The sequence below is a fragment of the Erinaceus europaeus genome, chromosome 5 (genome assembly GCF_950295315.1).
Source record: "Erinaceus europaeus chromosome 5, mEriEur2.1, whole genome shotgun sequence".
Classification (NCBI taxonomy): Eukaryota; Metazoa; Chordata; class Mammalia; order Eulipotyphla; family Erinaceidae; genus Erinaceus; species Erinaceus europaeus.
In genome coordinates, this window is record NC_080166.1 from 121,502,539 (window position 1) to 121,521,511 (window position 18,973).

Sequence of the window (18,973 nt, forward strand, 5' to 3'; positions counted from 1 at the left end):
TTTATGATAGTGCCAGGGATTAAACCTGGGAGACCCAAAGGCTCAGGTATGAAAGACTATTGTGTTATTTTGGCAGGACTGAAGAATATTCCTTACATGAAATTTATTTTACCCTGCCATTAAATGCCCAATGTTTCCTGTTCTTTCATGCTAATAAACACTGTTAATTTAAGATTATTAATTTGAGGAAATTTCTAGAGGCATACTTACACATAGAAGTAAGTTAGAAACATCTTTTTACCAGGGATCACTTGGTTAAGCTGTTTTAAAAGTAAATAAATAAATAAATGAAAGGAAATCAAGTTATGTCATATGCTTTACATTGGTTTGTTCTAGCCCTCCCCTGCCAAGAGAATTGGATCAGTCCTGTTAATTTCGCGGGCCTGTTTGGCCCCGCCCCAAGGAACCCCGAGAGAGGGTTCCTGAGTCCAAGAGTTCCTGAGTTCCTGAGTTCGAGAGTTTCAGGGTTACAGAGTAAGAGAGAGTTCCAGTGTGCCAGAGTTTTCAGAGGGTTCCCCAGTACGAGAGTTCCAGAGTTGGAGAGTTCCTGAGTTCGAGAGTAAGGGAGAGTGTGCCGCCGCAAAGAGACAGCAGAGTTCTGTTTGGTGATTAGTTTGTCTTAGTTTATGAATCGTTGTTCCTGAATAAAGAAATACAGCTTCCCTGCCCAGCCGTTGTCTCCGCGTCTCTGTTACCCGCCCGTGAAGCCAACCTGACGGCAAGAGCCTACGAATTTTAACACTAAAGAAATACAGCTTCCCTGCCCAGCTGTTGTCTCCGCGTCTCTGTTACCCGCCCGTGAAGCTAGCCGGCCCGGCAAGAGCCTACGAATTTTAACAACAAAGTTACCCTCATTGCCCAGTAAGCCATAATATATTTATTTATTTATTTATTTATTTATTTATTTATTTATTACTATGGGATAGAGACAGTGAGAAATTGAGAGGGGAAAGAGAGATAGAGAGGGAGAAAAGCAGAGTCACCTGCAGCACTGCTTCACCACTCATGAAGCTTTCCCCCTGCAGGTGGGGACCAGGGGCTTGAAGGTGGGTCCATGCACACTGTAGTGTGAGCACTTAACCAGATGCACTGCCCCCTCGCCCCCAGCCATAAAATACTTTTATGATACATATTTATTTATTATTTTTTAATATTTATTTATTCCCTTTTGTTGCCCTTGTTATTTTATTGTTGTAGTTATTGATGTTGTTGTTGGATAGGACAGAGAGAAATGGAGAAAGGAGGGGAAGACAGAGGGGGAGAGAAAGATAGACACCTGCAGACCTGCTTCACCACCTGTGAAGTGACTCCCCTGCAGGTGGGGAGCCGGGGGCTTGAACTGGGATCCTTATGCAGGTCCTTGCGCTTTGCAGCACATGTGCTTAACCCACTGCGCTACTGCCTGACTCCCTATATATATATTTTTTATCAGAGCACTGCTCAGCTCTGATATATGGTGCTGTGGGGGACTGAACGTAGGACCTTGTAGCTTCAGGCATAAGAGTCTGTTTGCATAACCATTATGATATCTCCCCACCTTGTTGTTTTTAATTATTTAAAAATGTGTTCAAAAATACATTTTCTGGTCTGGAGAGATAGAATAATAGTTTTGCAAAAGACTTTGTCCATGCCTGGGGCTCAGAGGACCCAGGTTCAAACCCCAGCACCACCATAAGTTAAAGCTTAGCAGTTCTCTGGTCTTTCTTCCTTTCTCGATCATTTTCTTTCTTTCCTTCTCTGTATATCTCTCACTAAAATAAATAAATAAATAAATAAAATATTTAAAAATACATTTTCTGAGGCCAGGTGGGGGCACACCTGGTTAAGTGCATACAGTCTGCAAGGACCCAGGTTCAAGCCCCTGATCCCCACCTGCAGGAGGAAGCTTCACAAGTGGTAAAGCAGGGCTACAGGTTTCTCTGTTTCTTTTCCCCACTATCTTCTCCTCCCCTCTCAATTTATCTGTCTCTATCCAATAATAAATAAATAATATTAAAAAACACATTTTCTTAGGGAAGCTAGTGATGAAGTGAAATTCAATAAATGTGCATTCTCTGGCTCCTTGCTAGAGCAGACTGCTGTCTCCAGTTAGCTGGCTGTCACAGGGATGAAGGGGTGAGCATGCCCTTCTCTCTTAATACTTGGAAATCCACCTTCTGGGGTTCATGCCAGGTTGCAAGTAGAACTGACATATCTGGTGAGCCTGTACCCCACCACTCTGTTCACTAGCCCCGCCCAATTTGCATCTAAAGCTCACTTCACTGACTGTCACATACTGGAAGAAGGACAGGATTACCAAGGGCTTGGGGCTTCTGCCTCCAGCCACAGGAAGATCTGGGGGTTCCTCCCAACACACCTCTCCTAATCTGCAACCAGGCCAGTGAGCAGAAGGCTCATTAGCATCCTCCTCCCACCAAACACTGGACCAAAAAGCTCAACTCCAACATCACAAACGGCTTAAATGACTCCGGAGTTCCTTGACTAACCCACTGAGAAAACAGAGAGAAATGGTGCTGGGAAGATGCTCTCCTATGGCTTGTTTGTCTCAGAGTAGAAATCACAAGATTTTCTCTTCCCACTCAGAAAGATGATCTTTCATCTGCAGGGTGTCTGGCAAACCACCCCCACCCCCACCAAACTTTCCCTGCCCCAAAGTCTTCTTGAACCCCTTTGGTGCTCTTCCCTTTTCAGATATTTATTTCAGAGGAGAAATGGCTGAACTTCTGGGTCAGCAGGGATCAAGGTCCTTTAAAGCTGGGGATCAAGGTTGGAAACAGTACCTATTTGCAAAAGAAAGTAAAGCTGCCTTGTTTCTTACAGATCCATTTGCCATGTATTCTGTGATCTTAGAACTATGAAGAATGACTGTAAATTTAACTCCATCTATGGTATTTTCTATGGTATTTTTGCTCTAGCAGCTCAAAGAGACCAAGATAGACCTTAAACCTAGTGCTTGTTGCCTAGGCCCCTAAGTGCATCCTTGGGGTCGTGGGGTGTGGAGGGAGGTAGTGGCAGGCTCTGACTGGACAGGGAAATTTAGCCTGCTTCTCTGCCCACCAGCCCCATGTAATCCTAGGGCTTTCACTCAAGCGCCCTGGGCTTGTGATGCCTCATCTATGAAACACATTCTGCAGGGTGTGAGGTTATGTGGCCTTGAAATTCTTGTGGAGCTGTAATAGACTGGGACTCAGTGAAACCAATTTCTAACTGCATGCCAGACTTCAATTCTAGAGACCATGGACAGTCCAGCAGCCCAGGCCATTTCCACGGAAAGAAAAAGCATCATGGCTGCTTCTTTATTTCACATTTCTACTCACTGTAATAACAAAGCAACCATTCTATCACCTCTCAGTGGTCTGTTCTGTTCTACCTTCAGAAGTGCTGACAGACTCTGGAGATATAGTTCATCCTGGGGGAGGGGGAGAGAGTGGGGGCCCGTCCTTCCCTAAGGAATGTCCCTCAGCAAAACAGTGTTTCCTCTGACTGCTACTTACAGCTTGAGTCCCTTTTTCTCCCTTAGGCTCCATCATGTTTCTGAGATTCTGGCTGCATTCAACAGACATTACATTAAGTCTCCACAGAGAGGAAATACAAGGTACCTACCGCACATATTACATCAGGACCTTACTGAGCAAGCAGATGGGCTTTCTCATCTCCCAAAGACCTAAGCTTCAGGTCCAGGAAGGGGTCTAAGCTGTCTGGCACTGACTCCACCGACCACACTGCAGTCAGGTCTACAAGCACTGCCTTACAGTTAGAGAAAGCAAATGTACTCTAGTATTTCCCTTTGTCACTGCAGGATATATTTGCAAGGCCTCTGGAAAAATAATATTACACTGTGAACAGAAGGCAGGGAATATATGTAAGTTTGATTTCAAAGTGGCTCCTTCGGGACTATCAATCCTTCCTCAGCTCTTGCCACCAGAGGGGGAGAAGGTTTAGACTTCAGAATGCAGTGAATTCTGCTGCCTGTTAGGTTATTCACAAGTTGTTGGGTTGTCAAGGGAGAGCTGGGGTATAAAGCATCTTTTATTGGCTGCCAGCCACAGTTTCGCATGCTATTGGAATTCAATATCAGCAGTGACTTCTTGGAGACAGGAAGTGTTTAAATTGCCCTGTCTAGAAAAATGAGGGTCGATGCATTTCGTAATAAATATGTAGAGTGAGAACTTCGGCAAATCCATGCTGACTAACGCTGAATGGTAATTAAATCGAATGTGTTCTTGGTTTCCAAAGCCAAGTGAGAACAACCTATAAACCAAATGTTTTCTCGTGAGAGTTGGGATTGCACAGGCTTGCTGGAGCCAACACTTGCTGGGAAGTGAGCTAGCTAGTGAATCTTTCACACTCATTCAATTTCTCTTGGGAGCCCCTTGATTCAAACCAGTATCTTGTAGAGGAAACTAGAGCTCCTTACAGGATCTGAATCTGATTAGCAATTAGAGAGAGCATGGTCTCATATTCATGCAATAGTATTAAACGGCTACCAGGTACAAGTGTAAGGAATACAATAGTTGAGAAGGACTCAATACTGAGCCTTTTGGTTAGTCCAGAAATAAGAACAAAGGACCATCATTATCAGCCTGGGGTTACCATAGGACTGATCCCAGCAAGACAGACACTGGAGATCTTGCAAGTGCAAGAGAAGCATCTGGATTATACTCTAGGTCTGGTTTTCTCTACTTTGGTATCCCAAAATTTAGAGCTAGATAGTTCTTTGCTGTAGGAAAAGAAAAAAAACTATAGGAACATAACTAGAGGGTTTTTTGTTTTGTTTTGTTTTCCTACAGCAAAGAACTATCTAGCTCTAAATTTTGGGATACCAGTGTGGCTCCTTACACCCACAAGATGGATGGTGGCTTCTCCTCAGTTGTGACCATCAAAAGTACCTTCAGACATAGCACAATGTCCTCTGGAGAGCAACATTCCCACCACCAGGTCTGTACTTCCATCCTTCCCCCATTACTCCTCACCCCTGATCCTTCCTATGAGAATTCATGATCCCAGAACACAGGGGAGTCACTGAGCAGCTTTGGGCAGCATTAAGGCCCTAACAGCATGAAAGTTTTCAAAATGAACTTCTACTGTCATTTCTCTTGCAATTGCTTCTGGTATTCCTCCCCTCCTTGGGCTGAACTTCTAGTGAACATCAAAAACTGTAGCAGTGGGAGTCAGGCAGTAGCGCAGTGGGATAAGTGCATGTGGCGCAAAGTGCAAGGACTGGCGTAAGGATCCCGATTCGAGCCCCCGGCTCCCCACCTGCAGGGGAGTCGCTTCACAGGCGGTGAAGCAGTTCTGCAGGTGTCTATCTTTCTCTCCCCCTCTCTGTCTTTCCCTCCTCTCTCCATTTCTCTCTGTCCTATCCAACAATGATGACATCAATAATAACTATAACAACGATAAAAAACAAGGACAACAAAAGGGAAAATAAATAAATATAATTTTTAAAAAACTGTAGTAGTATCTGCTTCTGGCAGACTTTATTTTTCCTTCTTCCTTTTCCTTTTCCAGATATAGGGTTATAGACAGGGAGGGAAAAGAAGCAGAGAGAGGGGGAATGCCATGGCACCATTCCAGTGCTTATGAAATCCATTTTTGCATGGTGCTTCCAGGTGGTAGTTGTCTTAAACCAGGGTCCTTCCATATGGTAGAGTACTCTACTGGGTAAGTACCTCTTGCCCTCCCCTCTTTAGAAAGAGCTATTTCATTTATATTGTGAAATAGAGAAAACAGAAGTATCATGGAATATGTGGTTCTGGGAATTAAACCTAGAACCTCATGCTTATAAATCCAGAGTTCTACCATTATACAGCCTTGTTACTAGGGTCCTTCTTACTAGAGTCCAGATCCTTTTAGCTCTTGTCCCACATTAGTGAAGATTCCATGATACAAGGCAGACAAGATTGTAAGGAGAGCAAGAAACATTAATTTATAAGGTAATACATCTGATGAGACAGAGAAACAGAGACATACAGTCCCCTGGAAATCCCAACTATCCCACAACATTGAACTAGGCAAGGTAAAATATCCCTGCTTTTCTCTCTCCCATCTCTGTTGTTTTTCTCAAAACAAACACTTTAAAGAAAAGAGGAAAGAAGCTACAGAAAAGATAGGCCACACACTCCCCATCCCTTGGAGGAAGGAGGATGTCCCTAAAGAGAATGGAAGCAGGAAAGAGGGGACCAAGAGTCAAGAGAAAATGGAGGGCAGAGGAATGAACATCCCAGCGGTTACACTGCCTTCTAGCCCCAGCCCTATCACCGAGGACTGGCCAATTCATATCTGCATGGGCTGGCTCAGTCCTTGTGACACCCTTAGATGAAGGTGGGCATCACATATTGGGTCACAGATTAATAGGCAGGACTTTGTTGTGTTGTCTTTTAGCTCAGTCATTGTGCAGTAGCTTCTATCTTGCTCCATGACACCAAACTCTCAGGTACAAAGAAAAGACCAGTGGTAACAAGAGTGGAAAGATGTTGGTGTGAACAGAATGGATAAAGGGGTCAAAGTGTGTGATAGAGTGGGGAAACAGGCTTTGGAGGATGATCATGATGTAGTGGATACTGATGGTGGACTACAGTACTGTACACATAAAATTCACTTCTGGGGGCCAGGTGGGTTAAGCACACATTGCACAAAGTGCAGGGACAGACATAACGATCCCAGTTTGAGCCCCCAGCTCCCCATCTGCAGGGGGTACACTTCGCAAGAGATGAAGCAGGTCTGCAGATGTTTGTCTTTCTCCCCCCCATCTGTCTTTCCCTCCTCTCTCAATTTCTCTCTGTCTTGTTCAACAACAATGACAGCAACAACAACAATAATAATAACAACAGTGAGAAACAGCGAGGGCAACAAAAGGGAAAAAGTAGCCTCCAGGAACAGTGACTTCGTAGTGCAGGCACCAAGACCCAGTGATAACCTTGGAGGCAAAAAAAAAAAAAAAAAAAAAATGTCTGCTATAGCAGGAATACCTCAATAAAATTAATCAACTTTTAGGAGAAAAAGGAGTTCTCAGAAGCTGGAACTACAAAAAAAAACAAAAAACTTGGCTCTTTTGATGAGTTGATATATTTATTTTTATATAGAATCTTGTCTTGTCTCCTCTTCCACCCTAGTAAGCAGAAAGCTTAGAATTGAGTTGCATCAGCCTCTCTTAGTACAAGTCAAGATTTGCCTGCTGAGGTCTGGAAGTAAGTTTTATCAGTAACTGGGATGCGGGGGACATCTATATCTTCCCTCCAGGGGGCAGCAGACCACCACCTCCAGCTGTGTGTCCCTGCTTTAGGAGCTTTGGGGGAAAAAACAACAAACCAGTAGTCGCACTTGTAAAGAATGTGCGGGTAAACTAAGGGGCCTTGCTGATTTCCTTTAGCCCTGCCTAAATCTTTGGGAATAGCTCCTTCATTACGTTTTTCTTATTTATTTAGTCTGAGAACTTACTTTGCTTCCAGCCAGGACCCATAACTAATAAAGCTGTTTTTGTTTTTTTGGTGGAACCAAGGCCTCACACATGTATGATTTCACCACTCCAGGCAACTTGTTTCATTTAGCGAAAGAGAAAGAGACACAGAGAGATGGAGGAATACCACAGCACTAAAACTTCCTCCAGGGAGCCAGGCAGTAGTGCACCAGGTTAAGCACATATGGCGAAGCAGGAAGACCAGCATAAGAATACTGGTTTAAGCCCCTGGATCCCCACCTGCCTGGGGGGTTGCTTCATAAGCGGTGAAGCAGGTCTGCAGGTGTCTTTCTCTCCCACTGTCTCCCCCTCCTCTCTCGATTTTTCTCTGTCCTATTCAACAACAACAATAACAACAAAATGGAAAAGGTGGTTACTAGAAGTGGATATGTAGCAGACACTGAGCCCCAGCAATAACTGTGGAGGGAAAAAAAAAAACAACCAAAAACTTCCTCCAAGGCCATAGTACCTGGCAAGTGGTGCTAGGACTAAACATGGGTCACATGCTTGGCAAGGCAGGTAGTCTACCCAGTGAACATCTCTTCGTCCCTAACAGAACTTGAGAAACTTAAAGTAGACCTTGAGGGTGTTGGAGGATTGTTTTTGTGAAGACAAGTTGGTCTCCATGAATGGTTCTCAATGTTGTGGATGGGGAACCTCAACTCCAATGTAAACAGGACAAGTTTCTAGATTCCCATTCACCAAATTAAAGCTCACTTCACATACCATGAATTAGACCTCTTGGTTCAAAGCAACACATAATATCTTCATGAAAGACAGCATTGATCCTGTATGAAAAGTATTATCTCCAACATAGAAAGTCTGTTGTTGAAGAAAAGTGTTGGAAAAGACTCCCTGTAGTTTATTGCACCAAAGTAAAAGACTCTGAGGTAAGGGGGAGGATCTAGAACATGATGGCAGAGGAGAACCTAGTGGGGGGTGAATTGTTCTGTGGAAAACTGGGAAATGTTAGCACATGTACAAACAGTCATATTTTACTGTCAACTGTAAATTATTAATCCCCCAATAAAGAAGTTAAAAAGAAAGACCTGTTTTTTCTCATGATTGCTTAGTTTCTGTACTCTTCATAAACTTCTTTTTGGTTCCGTGGTCACCAAAAACCAGTCTGGATCTTTCTAGGCAGTAGAGACAAGTGGCTATGAGCAACTGATCTTACACACATTTGTGTCGGAGTTTCAGATCTTGGCATTTTAGTTGTGTGGTCATGTACAAGCCATTTCCTTGTAACATACAGGGTGTTAGTAAGATATAAGGACATAAAAAGAAATCACTTAGCACTACTCCTGGCACAAAGGGTGCCGAGCAATTGGACCAATTATGTAACAGATCAAACCCTGTGCCCAGGAAGCTGTGCACTGCTAGCAATTACTGTGAACATCCGTCCATTCACGCTACACAGTAATTTCTGTCTTCTGTAGCAATTCCAAAATAATACATGATTTCTAAATCGCTCTTTGAATCACAAAGAAATACCATGTTACACTCTGTTTAATGCTTAATATATTCACATTGACACCACATATTGGACATCTCTGTAACATCTTCCTTCTCCAGTTTTTTACATTTCTCTGAAACTGCAGGTAGTGGTTGCAAGATGACACCTGAAAAATCCCCTTTGCAACAAGCAGTTATGATTTTCTTTTCTTTCTTTTTTGCCTCCCAGGATTATCGCTGGGGCTCAGTATGTACACTAAGAATCCATTGCTCCTGGAGGCCATCCCCCCCATTTTATTGCCCTTGTTGTTGCCATTATTATTGCCATTGATGTTGTTGCTGTTGGATGGGACAGAGAGAAATTGAGAGGGGGGGAGAGAAAGATAGACACCTGCAGACCTGCTTCACCGCTTGTGAAGCGACCTCCCTGCAGGTGGGGAGCCAGGGGCTCGAACTGGGATCTTTACACCAGTCCTTGTACTTCTTACCATGTACGCTTAACCTGCTTCGCTGCTGCCTGACCCCCACAGTTATGATTTTCTATATCCAAAGGCCTCAAATCGTTTAAAACAGTACGTTGTTCCTTTTATCTGTTCACTGATGGAAGCTGTAGTTTCCCATTTTATGTAGTAATGTCTGTGAGAAGCCCATTCTCCCAGTTTACTTTGAACTCGCCAGGATAACAAACTTCACCCTAAAACCAGTATTTCATTTGCTGAGACATTAAGCCTCAACTGCTGATTTGGGGAAAAGGAAGAGTGGACAGTTACAATGACTGAAACCCAACACAACTTGATTGCCATTGCTAACTCAGTATTTAATGTTAGACTGGATCCTCTCTCTCTCTCTCTCTCTCTCTCCCTCCCTCCCTCCCTCCCTTCCTCCCCCTTTCTCTTTGTCTCTCTCTCTCTCTCTCTTTTGCCTGCAGGGTCATCTCTGGGGCTTGAAGTGCCTGCACTACAAATCCACTGCTCCTGGAGGCTGTTTTTTTTTTTCCTTTTGTTGCCCCTGTTGTTTATCACTGTTGTTGTTATTGCTGCTGTTGTTGTTGGAAAGGACAGAGAAAAATCAAGAGAGGAGGGAGTCAGGTGGTAGTGCAGCAGGTTAAACGCACATGGTGCAAAGCACAAGAACCTGCATAAGAATCATGGTTCGAGTCCCTGGCTCCCCACCTGCAGGGGAGTTGCTTCACAGGCGGTGAAACAAGTCTGCAGGTGTCTATCTTTGTCTCCCCCTCTCTTTCTTCCCCTCCTCTCTCCATTTCTCTCTGTTCTATCCAACAACAACAGTAATAACTACAACAACAATAACTACAACACCAATGAAAAACAAGGGCAACAAAAGGGAAAATAAATAAATAGATATTTAAGATTTTTTAAAAAAAAAAATCAAGAGAGGAGGGGAAGACAGAGAGGGGAAGAGAAAAACAGACACCTGCAGAACTGCTTTACTACTTGCAAAGTGATCAGGGATCCTTGTGCAAGTCCTTGTAATTCGCACTATGTACGCTTAACCTGGTGCATCACCACTTGGCCCCCATAATCTAGTTTTTGAGAGGATCGGGTGTGGGGCGCTAGCACACATGGCACCAAGTGCAAGGACTGGCATAAGGTTCCCGCTTTGAGCCCCCGGCTCCCCACCTGCAGGGGAGTCACTTCACAAGTGGTGAAGCAGGTCTGCAGGTGTCTTTCTCTCCCTCTCTGTCTTCCCCTCCACTCTCCATTTCTCTCTGTCCTATCCAATAACAATAATAGCAACAACAACAATAATGGAAAAGAAGATGGCCACCAGAAGCAGTGGTTTATAGTGCAGGCACCGAGTCCCAGTGATAACCCAGGAAGCAAAAAAAAAACCCAAAAAACTAGATTATACAACCCCACCCTCATACTGTCATACTCTCCTCCCTGCCCCAAGAACTACTTAGATTACGAAGTACTCCTTAGATTACAATGTAAGAATGAGGAGTTGGTGCTTTGTCCGAAACCTATGTTATAAGCTGCCCTTTTCTTTAACAAGACTCTTGATTCCTTGTCTTTAACTTCACTTAGTTAAATAGCAATATCATAGCTAGGACTGGCTGAGCACTTATTATGTGCAAACACTTTATGAGGATTATTACTTTGAGCACCCCCAAACATTGAATATTGTCCCTAGATGAAAGGCAAAAACTAGCCATAATTTCCTGTGCCTGGAGCCAGAGCCCAACAGCATTTGAGGTCACCTCTTGAACTTGTCCTTCAAAAAGACAGACAGACTCACACACCAAATCAACACCTTCATGATGTGCAAAGAAGTGAGGTTTGGATATTCAGGAAGGAGAGTCCCACAAAGGAGCCTGAGATTGCATGTCTAATGGGGCAAATGAGAAAGAAATGAACGGGAACCTAGAAACAAAGGAAAAACATAGTCTGTGATCTGTAGGATACAGTCTGAGATCTGGCCTTGGGATTGGGCCAGATAGAGGGCATTGGTGACCTTCAGAGAAGCAATGCAATGAAATCTTGGGGAGAAAAAGCTAATGAGAATGTGGGTGAGGAAGCAGAGAGAGTACCAACAAAAGCTCAGGAGGTTCACAAGGAACAGCCATGGCCATGGCACAGTGGGTGGAAGGGGGAGGGCTAGGAAATTGTGTTTCAATGGAAAGATCTTGTAGCCCAATTTGCTGTCAGGACTCTAAGTGCTGCAAATGTAGAACTGCACCCTCCATCTGGTGAGGGGGTGCGTGAGCAGAGGAACAGAGTCAGGGACAGAACTCTGTACAGTTACTTTGGGTGGGAAGGAAAGATTGTGCTATGCTGATTTGCTGGGTGAACATTTTGAAAGAAAAGGGTGGGAAGCAAGCAAGTGTGTGATAAACCTAGAGGGTGGTAGAATGAAATAACTTAATGAAAAGTTTCTCAAACCTGGACACTACAAATGCAAGGACAGCTTCCACAGGTGGGATCGATCATAAACTAACTGACCAAAATCACTGAGGTTCCTATGGGTAAGAATTTTTTAAAATCTTGCCCAGCTATTCCAATGGCATCCAAGTTTGAGAAACAATGAGCTAGGGAAATGTACTACAAGAGTTGGCCATGGCATTTAAATGATTGCCAAGGTGTTCTATGTTTAAAACAGTACAATAACTGATGCATAATACAAAGTTCTGGGAGACAGCACCCCAATCCTAGTCTCAGAGTGGGAGGGGAGAGGTGGTAAGGGAGAAGCCAGAGTGGTCTTGCATCCAACTCAGCATCAAATTCACAGAGGAAGAAGCAATTAATTTCACTGAGATGAAGGCAAACACATCTAAGAGTTACCATTCACCTTGCTTCAAAGAACCCAAGGTAGGAAAGAAAGGAGCTGGTTCAGAGCAGCAGGCATTGTGTTTAGGAAAATTAGCAGAACACTTACTGGGTAGACTGGACTGCATATGAAAAGGTAAAATAGAAGCTGAGATTGCCAGGAAAAGGAGTTTAAAGAGTAGGCATCAGATAGACTAGAGTGGGCTTGCTCATCTAGTCACTTACTTGGCATTCAACATTTCTATACATAAGGCTGAAGTCTCACACAAAAGGGAAGAATTAACAGTGTGACACAGTTTACCATGGGCATCAACTATTCAAGTTTCACCATCATTCACATATGATACAGAAAGCACAAGCAGCAAAATAAAATAAGTCAGATTTCATCAAACTGAAAAAATTTTGCAGGCAAAAGAACCAATGAAAAAAATGAAAGATAACCTACTGCAGGGAGACAGCATTATGGTTATGCAAACAGATTCTTGTGCCTGGTGATCCAAGGTCCCAGGTTCAATCTCTCACACCACCAAAAACCATACTGAGAAGTGCTATAGAAAGAAAAAAGAAAGTAAGAAAAAGAAAGAGAGAGAGAGAGTAAGAAAAAAGAAAGGGAGAAAGAAAAAAAACCCTATATAATGGGCATAAGTATTTTCAAAACCATGTATCTGATGAGGGGTTGATATAAAGAACTCATACAACATAGTAGCAGAAACCAAAACAACCCAATTAAAAAACTGAGCAAATGGCATGCATAGACATTACTTGAAAGAAGTTAAATAAAATGTCAGTAAGTGCATAGAAAAATTATCAAAAGTCATCTGTCATCAGGGAAATACAGATCAAGACCAAAGTAAATATCCCCTTAGGCTTGCTAGAACGGTCATCCTCAGACAGACAAGGGCTAACAAATGTTGGTGAGGATGTGCAGAAGAGGGAACCCTTATACTCTGCTGGTGGGAATACAAATTGGTGCAGTCACTCTGGCAAATAGCATGGAAGTGTCTTGGAAAATTAAAAATAGAGCTACCATATGATCCAGCAATTCCATTCTGGGAATATATCCAACGGTAATGAAAGCACAAACTCAAAAAATATCTGCACCCTAATGTTCACGTCACTGCAGCATTCTTCACAATAGCCAAAAGGTAAAAACAATTTTAGTGTCCAACACACACACACACACACACACACACACACACGGTAAAGGTTGTGTAAGTGGCTACTTCCAGAGGTGGGGCTACGGAGCAGCAGCAGCTGTGTTTCTCTCCTCTCCTCTTCCAGGTCAACTAGGAATACCAAAAGAGACCACCTGGGACCAAAACAAGACAGGGCTAGAATAACTTCAGGAACCCATGAAATCACCTGTGAGTGCAACCATGCATGGCTTATGGACAGAGAAGAGCCTAGGAAGAGATTAAGTGGCTGGTAACAGTCTGGCAGTTTACCAGTTGAGACACCACTTCCAGTCTGTTTCACCAACAAAAAGATGGCTGAAGGACTCCCCTAAGACTCACCAAGTGCAAATCTGAGTCTCCATTACTACTGCCCTCAGAATCTGGAGCAATGGGGGAGAGACCCTGTGCTGACACCAGGGGACAGAGAACTAACCAGGAAACTCAGGAGAAGATCTATATCTTGGTGGCCTAGCAGTGGGGCTGTGGGAGTCTCTTTGCATAACAACTGGATTATCTCTGCCCCACCCTGCTTTATCCCTTGGTCAGGAGTGAGGGATTAAGATTAGAAGCCTACTTATAGTTTAAAAGCCCTCAGGCTCCCTCCCATAGCCTACAGGGAAGAAAAAGAACAAAAGAGGCTTTTAAGCCACTGAGCTCCAACTCAGGGATTAAAATAATATTGAAACAACAATCAATTTCCACAACTGTGAACCCTTTAACTACCTTACCTAGAAATAAGTCAATCCAGGCAAGAGTGATCAGTAATTTGAAAAGTACTGAAAGAGGGACCTCATAACATACTATATAGAATGGTTAAACCAACAAGAAGAAATATTGGAGAAATGAACCAGGACAAGAGTCTAGCTAAAAGCCCCCAAAGGGTGAAGCACAAAATAATGAGGTCATCATCCAAACGCTAGTTAAGGAAATAATCGCAGGAGTCAGTAAAGAGTTTGAAAGAGTTGTCATCAGAAATGCAGAAACAACAAATGAGACTCTAAAAGAAAACACTAATTATCTCAAGGTTATTAGAGAACTGAAAGCTGAAGTAGCTGAGCTAAGAACAGAAACAGCTGGGAGTCGGGCAATAGCACAGTGGTTTAAGTGCACATGATATGAAGCACAAGGACCAGCACAAGGATTCTGGTTTAAGCCCCCGGCTCCCCACCTGCAGGGGAGTAGCTTCACAGGTGGTGAAGCAGGTCTGCAGGTGTCTATCTTTCTCTACCCCTCTATGTTTTCTCCTCCTCTCTCCATTTCTCTCTGTCCTACCCAAAAATGACGACACCAATAACAACAATAATAACTACAACAATAAAAAAGGCAACAAAAAGGGAATAAATAAATAAATATAAATAAAGGAACACAACTAGCTGAACAAGCTAAAACAATATCAGAAGAGGGCAACATAACAGATGAACTCAGAAAACAGTAGAGGGGAGAGAGAACAGAATCAATGAGGCTGAAAACAGAATTAGCAAGATCGAGGATGAATTAGAGACTAATAAAAAAGAAGTAAGAGATCTCAAAAAGAGATTAAGAGGTACTAAAAAGAACAACAGCGACATGTGGGATGACTTCAAAAGAAATAATATACACATTATTCGCTTACCAGAGGAAGAAAGAAAGGGAGGGGATGAAAGCATTCTTTAGGACATAATAGCTGAAAACTTCTCTAGTCTAGACAACATCAAAGACAAAGGTTCAAGAAGCCCAGAGGGTCCCAAACAGAATTAACCCAGACTTAAACACACCAAGACACATCAGATTTAGAACAGAAAGAAATAAGGGTAAAGAAAGGATCCTGAAGGCTGCAAGAGAAAAACAAAGAGTCACCTACAGAGGAAAACCCATAAGATTAGCATCAGACTGCTCCACACAAACACTACAGGCCAGAAGAAAATAGCAAGATATCTATCAAGTACTCAATAAAAAGGCTTTCAACCAAGACTACTGTATCCTGCTAGACTGTCATTCAGACTAGATGGAGGCATCAAAACCTTCTCAGACAAGCAAAAGTTGAAGGAATCAACTATCTCCAAGTCTGCCCTGAAAGAAGTTCTGAAAGGTCTCCTCTAAACAGACAGAACCACCATTAAAAGGCCATATATCAGAACACTCAAACTCTACAAGAATGGCATTAACTATCTTCAATCTTTGATATCAATAAATGTCAATGGCCTTAATTCACCTACTAAAAGGCACAGAGTAGGAAGATGGATCAGAAAACACAACCCAACAATATGCTGTCTACAGGAAACCCACCTAACTCAACAAGACAAACACAGACTCTAAGTGAAAGGATGGAAAACTATCATATAGGCCAATGGCCCACAAAAAAGGGCAGGAACAGCTATTCTCATATTTGACATAACAGACTTTAAAATAGATAAAATTTTAAAAGATAGGGATGGACACTACTTAGAGGACCAGTCAATCAAGAGGATTTAACAATTATTAACATCTATGCACCCAATGAGAAGCCATCTAAATACATCAAACATCTACTGAAAGAGCTACAGCAATATATTAACAGCAACACAGTCATAGTAGGGGACTTCAACACCCCACTCACTCAACTTGACAGATCATCCAGGCAGAAAATCAATAAAGATATAAGGGAGCTAAATGAGGAGACAGATAAACTAGAACTATTGGACATTTTCAGAGTCATTCATCCCAAGAAACTGGAATACACATTTTACTCAAGTCTACATGGGTCATTTGTTGTATGCTTTACATTGGGTTGTTCTAGCTCTCCCCCTGCCAAGAAAATTGGTTCAGTCCTGCTAGTTTCGCGGGCCCGCTTGTCCCCGCCCCAAGGAACCCTGAGAGAGTTCCAGAGTTCCAGAGTTCGAGAGTTCTTGACGCCGCCATGTGAGAAAGATGCAAGAGAGTTCTGTTTGGGTTAGTTTATGAATCGTTGTTTCTGAATAAATAAATACAGCTTCCCTGCCCAGCCGTGTGTCCTCAAGTCTCTGTATACTGCCGCGATGCTAGCCCAGCCTGCTGGAGCCCCTGAATTTTAACAACAGTCATTCTCAATAGACCATATGTTAGGACACAAAGATAGCATCAGCCAATTCAAGAGCAATGAAATTATCCCAAGAATCTTCTCAGACTACAGTGGAATTAAACTAACACTTAACAATCAACAAAAGATTAGTAATAGTCCCAAAATGTGGAAGCTCAACAGTATACTCCTTAACAACTACTGGGTCAAAGAGCAAATAAAGGGAGAAATCAAATGTTTTGAGAGTTCAATGAAAATGAAGACACAAGCTATCAAAATATTTGGGACACAGCCAAGGCAGTACTGAGAGGGAAGTTCATAGCCAAACAAGCACACATTAGGAAACAAGAAAAAGCTCAAATAAACAGCCTGATTACACATCTTAAAGACCTAGATGAAGAAGAACAAAGGAACCCTAAAGCAACCAGAAGGACAGAAATAGCTAAAGTTAGGACAGAAATCAATAACATTGAAAATAAGAAAACCATACAAAAGATCAACGAAAGTAAATGTTGGTTCTTCGAAAGAAGAACAAAAATCAACAAAACCTTTAGTCAGGATCACAAAACGAAAAAGGGAGAAGATCCAAATAAATCAGATCATAAATGAAAGAGGAGATATCACAACAAACACCACTGAAATTCAACATATCAAGCAAGACTTCTATGAACAACTTTATGCCACCAAGCTAGAGAACCTGGAAGAAATGGATGATTTCCTAGATACCTACCAACTTCCAAAACTAAGTAAAGAGTAACTAGATTACATGAACAGGCCCATCACGGATAATGAAATTAAAACAGTTATTAAGAATCTTCCCAAAAATAAAAGTTCTGGACCAGATGGTTTTACAAATGAATTCTACAAAACAGTTAAAGAAGAACTAATTACCTTTACTTTTAAAAGTCTTCCAGAAGATTGAAGACAAAGGAATACTCCCTTCCAGCGTCTATGAAACCAACATTACTCTGATACCAAAAGCAGACAGGGACACAATCAAAAAGGAAAACTACAGACCAATATATCTGATAAACATAGATGCTAAAATAGTGAACAAAATTCTAGCCAACCAGATACAGCAGTATATTCTTCTTCTAGCGTTTGCCAGCAGTATATTAAGAAGATTGTTCATCATGACGAAGTGGACTTTATCCCAGGGATGCAACTTTGGTTTAATATACGTAAATCAATCAACCACATTGATCCACCACATCAATAAAAGCAAGACCAAAAACCACATGGTCATAGCAACAAATGCAGAGAAAGCCTTTGACAAAATACAACACCCCTTTATGATCAAAACACTACAAAAATGGGAATAGATGGAAAATTCCTGAAGATAGTGGAGTCTATGTATAGCAAACCTACAGCCAACATCATACTCAATGGAGAAAAACTGGAAGCATTTCCCCTCAGATCAGGTACTAGACAGGACTGCCCACTATCACCATTACTATTCAACATAGTGTTAGAAGTTCTTGCCATAGCAATCAGGCAGGAGCAAGGAATTCAAGGGATACTGATTGGAAGAGAAGAAGTCAAACTCTCCCTATTTGAAGATGACATGATAGTATACATAGAAAAGCCTAAGGAACCCAGCAATTATCTTTTGGAAATCATCAGGCAATACAGTAAGGTGTCAGGCTACAAAATTAACATTCAAAAGTCAGTGGCATTCCTCAATGCAAACACTAAGTTAGAAGAAGTTGAAATCCAGAAATCAATTCCTTTTACTATAGCAACAAAAACAATAAAATATCTAGGAATAAACCTAACCAAAGAAGTGAAAAATTTGTATACTGAAAATTATGAGTCACTACTCAAGGAAATTGAAAAAGACACAAAGAAGTGGAAAGATATTCCATGTTCATGGGTTGTAAGAATTAACATCATCAAAAGGAATATGCTACCCAGAGCCAAATACAAATTTAATGCTATTCCCATCAAGATCCCAAGCATATATATATATTTTTTTCCTCCAGGGTTATTGCTGGGCTCGGTGCCTGCACCATGAATCCACCGCTCCTAGAGGCCATTTTTCCCCCTTTTTGTTGTCCTAGTTGTTGCAGCCTCGTTGCAGTTATTATTGCCATTGTTGACGTTGCTTTGTTGTTGGATAGGACAGAGAGAAATGGAGAGAGGAGGGGAAGACAGAGAGAGAGGGGAGAGAAAGATAGACACCTGCAGACCTGCTTCACCACCCGTGAAGCGACTCCCCTGCAGGTGGGGAGCCGGGGGCTCGAACCGGGATCCTTACGCCGGTCCCTGCGCTTTGCGCCACGTGCACTTAACCCACTGCGCCACCGCCCGACTCCCCCCAGGCATATTTTTTAGGAGAATAGAACAAATGTTACAAATGTCTATCTGGAACCAGAAAAGACCTAGAATTCCAAGACAATCTTGAACAGAACTGGAGGCATCACACTCCCAGATCTCAAGTTGTATTACAGGGCCATTGTCATCAAAACTGCTTGGTACTGGAACATGAATAGACACATTGACCAGGAGAATAGAATTGAAAGCCCAGAAGTAAGCCCCCACACCTATGGACATCTAATCTTTGACAAAGGTGCCCAGACTATTA

At 42.4% G+C, this 18,973-nt stretch overlaps 1 protein-coding gene and 1 long non-coding RNA gene across 2 annotated transcripts in view; both read right to left on the bottom strand.

The window, feature by feature from the left end:
• Positions 1-18,973, bottom strand: part of CDK8 (cyclin dependent kinase 8) — a 243,254-nt gene that overhangs the window by 78,231 nt on the left and 146,050 nt on the right. The gene's annotated exons all lie outside the window — the stretch shown is intronic.
• LOC132538651 (uncharacterized) overlaps positions 1-18,973 on the bottom strand; it is a 62,275-nt gene that overhangs the window by 8,411 nt on the left and 34,891 nt on the right. The window contains exon 2 of the long non-coding RNA XR_009550012.1: positions 8,509-8,595. This is a non-coding gene — a long non-coding RNA (uncharacterized LOC132538651). The remainder of the gene's footprint in view (positions 1-8,508; positions 8,596-18,973) is intronic.